The sequence below is a fragment of the Myotis brandtii genome, unplaced genomic scaffold, assembly GCF_000412655.1.
Source record: "Myotis brandtii unplaced genomic scaffold, ASM41265v1 scaffold714, whole genome shotgun sequence".
Lineage (NCBI taxonomy): Eukaryota > Metazoa > Chordata > Mammalia > Chiroptera > Vespertilionidae > Myotis > Myotis brandtii.
In genome coordinates this window covers 21,297-27,570 of record NW_005370809.1, presented here as the reverse complement: position 1 = coordinate 27,570, position 6,274 = coordinate 21,297, and positions in this window count along the sequence as shown.

Sequence of the window (6,274 nt, the reverse complement as noted above, 5' to 3'; positions counted from 1 at the left end):
TGTAATGCAGTGCTCTTTTGTATTTATCATCTATTTTATGTATTCTACTTCTAGTGTTGCATCTCAGTGTAATTTTGAGTGGAGATGAAATGCAAATATAAGTTATAATTCAATTGCATGTGGCGATTGCTGTGCAAATAACTGAATTGAGGCACTACTCTCAGAAGCAGATACTTTGTTACATGGCACAATTCATGTGTGCTCAGCACTGAGTCCTACATTAGCAAGTAAATCATTTCTACAGGATTGGCAAGGTTATTTTTACGGAAACTTGAAGACACACATGTTAGTTTGGAGATAGTTATGATATGGGAAAAAGATTGCTTTAAAATAAAAAAGAACCTATAAATATAAATGTGTGCATGTGTGAGATCTTCTTCTCCTCCTCCCCCTCCCCCTCCTCCTCCTCTTCCTCCTCCTCTTTCTCCTCCTTTCTCCTTCTTCTTCTTCTTCTTCTTCTTCTTCTTGTTCTTCTTCTTCTTCTATCATCATCATCATCATCATCAACAATGCCTTCACCATAATGTAGAAGCTAGTTTTGAGTAAGGCAGCGAAGCAGTGTCTGAGAGCTATTGATGGTGCAAGGATCTCTCCAGGCAAAACGGTGAGATGTTCAGTTTGTCTCTGGTAACTGGATTCTTGCTACAAATCTTGGCCACCATATCCTTTTCTATTAAACATACATATTCCTTCTCTAAAACAATGTACCAAAAATTTCAGTGTTTTCCTTTCTAACTCATGCAATTCACAACTATCCACAAACTCTGTCTAAAACTAGATTTGCAATCAAATACATTCAAATAGCACCCCCACCCCAGTTCCAACATTGATTAGCAAAGACAGAAAACCATGCTTTGTTTCAGAATTGTTAGCATATGATAGGCACAAAAGAGTACCTTGGCTACAGTCCTCATTACCTAAACACAATTTATTTTAAAAATTGCCTTGAAAATTTTAATCCAAAAGCATATAATTAGCTGAAAACAATGATTATGTGGTCCATCACCCTGGTTTTCTGTTCAAGGCTTTCTGGACGAAGTCAATGAGCAATACCTTAACTTCCTACATACTTTTGTTTTAATCTGGAGCTTCTTGAAAAAAAAAATGTTCCTTCTATTATCCTGGGTCTGCTTTCTCTTTGAGACTGAGGACTCCACTCTTGATAACATCAGTAACAGAAACCAATACTGTGCTACAACATACAAGCCTACTGAAAGAGTTGCTTACAGATAAGGGCAGGAGCTAGTTTAGCCTATTCATGTTGCAATCTGAAAACATTAATCCACTAGACATCTTCATTCACCCAGTCCCCTTGCTACACCCCCAATTTAGAGAAAAAAATCTATTTCTTTGTACTTCTAAGTGGAAATTCTAGCTGATTGCTGATAAACTGGGCACTGTAGCTGTCAGCAAGTGATGTTATACAACCCCGGGAAATGTCCCTCACATCACATGTGATTGCTGATAAACTGGGCACTGTAGCTGTCAGCAAGCGATGTTATACAACCCCGGGAAATGTCCCTCACATCAGTTGGCTTTGCATTGAATAAGCTGCACTCTATCAGCAGGTAATTGTCTTTCTTTTTTTTTTCTGTCTCTAGCAGTGCATTCTCTGTCTCCCCGGTGCATAAAGCCCCACTCCATCCACAAACATGCACTCACACATGTTTCTGCTGCAGAATAGGACAGCTAAATTCCAAGCCATTGTTTTTACAAAGGAAAAGGCTAAGGCAAGACTGGAGTGAGATAAAATACCTAAAGAATAAGTTCAAAATAATCAAGGTAAAAAAATTGAGGGTTTGAGAATGACGACCACATGACAAGTTTAGGATGAACTTGGGTCAGGTCATCAATGAAAGGTTCTTGTCCAGCACTGGTTCCTAAGGCAGAAAACAGCTTGCTCATATAATTATATAACGTACATAAATGAGTGATCAGATACACGAGCAGAAGGAAAAACAGGCACATCAATGGAAAGTTTTGGTAGCTATTAGAGAATTAAGGTTGAACATTAGGTCCCAGATGATGCTCCAAACAATAGCTAGGATTTCTCCCAGAGATGCTGAATATACAAGGAGGACTAGCAGTCAATATCTCATTTCAGGAACCATGTCCTTTGGGTATCTATAGGGTTTCACTAGGACCCTGGTATCAAATGCCCAGAAACAGAGAGCAATATTCCATAATAGGATAGATTTTCTTTTTCCAATCAAATTTTCTGACTTATCTAGATAAATAACAAATTAAAGTTTATTCCATTGAATAATAAATAAACTTTAAAAAAGAACTTTATGAAATTGAACTTATCATTTTGCTCTACTATATATCTGTCAAACAGTAAATAACTAAAGATTATATAATACTAGAGGCCTGATGCATGAAATTCCTGCAAGGGGTTTGGCCCTCACAGCCCCAGCTGCCCCAGCTGGCCCTCTCAGCCCCTTGCAGCCTCAGCCAGCCCTCTCAGCCCCTCGCAGCCCCAGCTGGCCCTTGCAGCCCCTTGCAACCTTGCCCAGCCCTCGCAGTCCCAGCTTCATCTGGAAGGTCCTCCAGAAGGTCGTCTGGAATGTCATCCGGATGGTCACTCAGCCCCTTGCAGCCTCAGCCAGCCCTCTCAGCCCCGGCTTCATCTGGAAGGTCCTCCAGATGGTCGTCTGGAATGTCATCCGGATGGTCATTTGGCTATTTGGTCTAATTAGCATATTAGCTCTTTATTATATAGGATTTGCTATGTGCCAGACTGGATACCAAAAGTTTTTGTTTTAACTCATATATTTTTACTTATCGGTATCGCACTCATCATTTTGATCTTCATTTTACACACGAAACTAAAGCACAATGTCACTTAGTTATAGTCATTTGACAGTGTTACATAATGAAAATCATTTGACTATGTTACATTGATTGTACATATGTTACATGTGACTATGTTATAATGACAAAATCATTGACTATTTTGCATAATCAAACCCTTGGTAAACCCAGGATTTGACTGCAGGTAGTCCAGGCTCTAATTTGCAATAATCTGATAACCAGGTAAATTGACAGAGCAACAAGTTTAAAGACCCTGATGAGGGGTTCAGAATATCATGTACCTGAAGGATGAAGAATTTGTACAAGACTGAGAACTCATTGGTTCAATGACATTTATAAAAGGCTGTAACTATACCCCAAGGTATCAATACCAAGATATTAGAGATTTATTAACTAAGTGTGGGAAACCGCCTATTGTCTTCACTAGCAGAAAGGTGTGGACAAGGAACCCAGAATGCTGGTGACCCTTGAGCCCTGGCAAAGGTCAGAGCTATGCACCCACTGTTTAGTCCAGACAATGGTAGCTGAAGCAACTTCACCACCAGATAGTCATGTAAATCCTTACTGGTAAGATAGTCTGTCTGATACTGGAAATTGCCTGCCTAAGGGCTATAGGTGTATCCCAAACTGAATAAAAGGATGGCAAGGCCTGAGCCCAAGCAGAGTCCATTCTCTTGCTTTGGGCTCCTGCCTGGCCCCCCAGTTTACAAATTATTATTTCTTGTCTCATCTCTGTCATTTGTGTGTGGCCCCTTCTCCAGAGCCCGAACCTTGAACCACGCGGGACATGGGTCACTCACAACTAAGTACAGTAGTCCTCCCTTAACCATAGGTTTGCTTTCTGTAGTTTCAATTATCTGAGGTCAACCATATCTGAAAATGTTAAATGGAAAATTCCAGAAATAAAGAACTTATAAATTTTAAATTGTGCACTGTTCTGAGTACCTTGATGAATCTTACACCATCCTGCTCCATCCCATCCTGTAATCATTCTTTCTTCCAGTATAATCATACTGTAAAGTCTATCTATCTTAGTATCTATCTCAGTTATCAGATGGACTGCTGCAGTACTGCAGTGTTTGTGTTCATGTAACCCTTATATTATTCAATAAAGGCCCCAAAGAACAAGAGTAGAGATACTAGAAATTCGGATATGCCAAAGAGAAGCCATATAGTGCTTCCTTTATGTGCAAAGGTATGTCTGTATAGGGAAAAAACAACAACATAGTACATATAGGGTTTGGTACTATCCATAATTTCAGGCATCCACTAGGGGTCTTGGAATACATTGCCTGCATATGGGGGCAACTACTGCATTTTTTTCCCTTTAAAAAACCAACCTGGATTTATCTTCATCAGTTTGTCTAAAATCTTTTAAAACTGTTTCTACTTTATCTGTGTATGAAAATGGAAATACTATCTTTTGTGACAGTTGAAAAACAAATGGCACCTAGAATTTCCTTGAGAAAGCCCACCTATGCTTGATCTTTTAAATTCTAAAAAAATTATTTTTTTAAAGGTAAATTCTTCTTTTAAAAATATATTTTATTGATTTTTTACAGAGAGGAATGGAGAGAGATAGAGAGTTAGAAACATTGATAAGAGAGAAACATCGATCAGCCGCCTCCTACACACTTCCCACTGGGGATGTGCCCACAACCAAGGTACATGCCCTTGACCGGAATCGAACCTGGGACCTTTCAGTCAGCAGGCCGACGCTCTATCCACTGAGCCAAACTGGCCACGGCAAATTCTAAATAAAATTCTTACGACTGTGATCATCACTTCATCAGCAGTGCATCAACCCTGCCGGACCAATAACATTAAAATAGCATGAATAAAGAGAGAGCTGTTTCCCAGAAAAAAACAAAACAAAAAAAACTAGAAGTGGGAATTCATTATCCATGCTGGGAAATTTGTCCCGGGACTCAACAACATTGAAAACAGGTAAATCCCTAGCACTGATGCCATGTCACCAAATCAACAGCCTCACTAGCAGCCATATGCATCCTCACCCTTGCAGTAACAGCCATTTATTTGTAAGAGATGAAAAGACTCCATTTCTCTCTTCCTGAATGAGCATCATCAGGCAGATTTGTCATCTCTCAGTGAAGGAAACTTCTACTGCTTTTTATAGTGTGGAGTGTCCAAGAAGCTGTCAATTAGATTTGGACAGAGTGGAGAAACTAGAAGAGCCGAGAAGATAATCCTTAGGTGGAGGGAATTAAGTTTGCTCCTTAAGAAGACTTTAAAATAGATACTGCTAAGTAGGCCACAAAAATAGGTCCTTGCCAGAATAGTTACATCAGATTCAACAAATGTTTATCATATATTGATCACAACTATTGCAGAGGCCTAAAAAAGCTGGACCTCATTGCCTTAATAAAATTATTCCAAAAGTGAATATAGAGCATAAGAAATTAGATTTTGACACAAGTTGGGAACAAAGTAGTAGCAGGGCCTATGTGGTTGAGATTGATATAGTTTTAAGAAAGTAAACTATGTATGCACACATATGAGCAAAACCAATGGATACAGACAGGGGTGGGGGAGTGATGAGGGCACATGCTGGGGAGTGGGAGCAGCCGGGGAGAAGTCAATGGGGGAAAAAGAAGACTTATGTAATACTTTAAACAATAAAGAATTTACATTAAAAAATAAAACATAGAATTAAAAAAAGGAAGTAAACTAATTTATCCTTAAAAGGTAGTATGCAACCAGGTACGAAACTGGGCTATGGGATTAGACAACTGGGTAACAGCACCTTCTGTGGCTTAGGAAAGATTCTGGCTCAAAATATCCCTGTCTCTGTAGAACCAGCTACTGGGAAAAAGTGGGTATTTTGGTATGAAGGCTGAGGAACCTCATTGGTGGGAAGGGATTCATTGTACTCTGAACCTCTTCCTTTTGGAAATTTAATGTTACAGAACTTTGCTAAGGTGGCTGAGGTTAACTGGTAGTAAAGAATGTGGAGGACCCACGAAGATTTTCCCAGGAGGGAAGGGGAATTAGCACTGGTGACAGAATTTCAGCATTAAGGCCAAGAAGAATGTGGGCCAGTGGCTGGCTTCGAAACAGTGTGTGGCTGAGGCCAGAGACCCTCTGCAGTCCAGCCGCCGTGAGCTGGAGAGGGCGCTGGGAGCCATGGCTGAGGCGGCAGCTCATAATGACAAGCACTGACACTGAGGACACAGCACCGGATTCTTTTCTGTCCAGAGCAGGAGTCTGTCAGTTGGGGTGTGATTGAAGCAGTGACAAAAGAAAAAGCTTAGTTTATGGGATGTGTTCCCAATAGTCACCGTGTGGGTCTGTGCCCACTAGAGAATGAGCCCGGAGTGATGTGAGACCAAACTGCTTTCCACTGCAATGGGAGGAAGGTGACCTTTGGAGGAAGGGGTTCTGAAGCTTGGACTCCTGTGTGTGTGTGTGTGTGTGTGTGTGTGTGTGTGTGTGTGTGTGT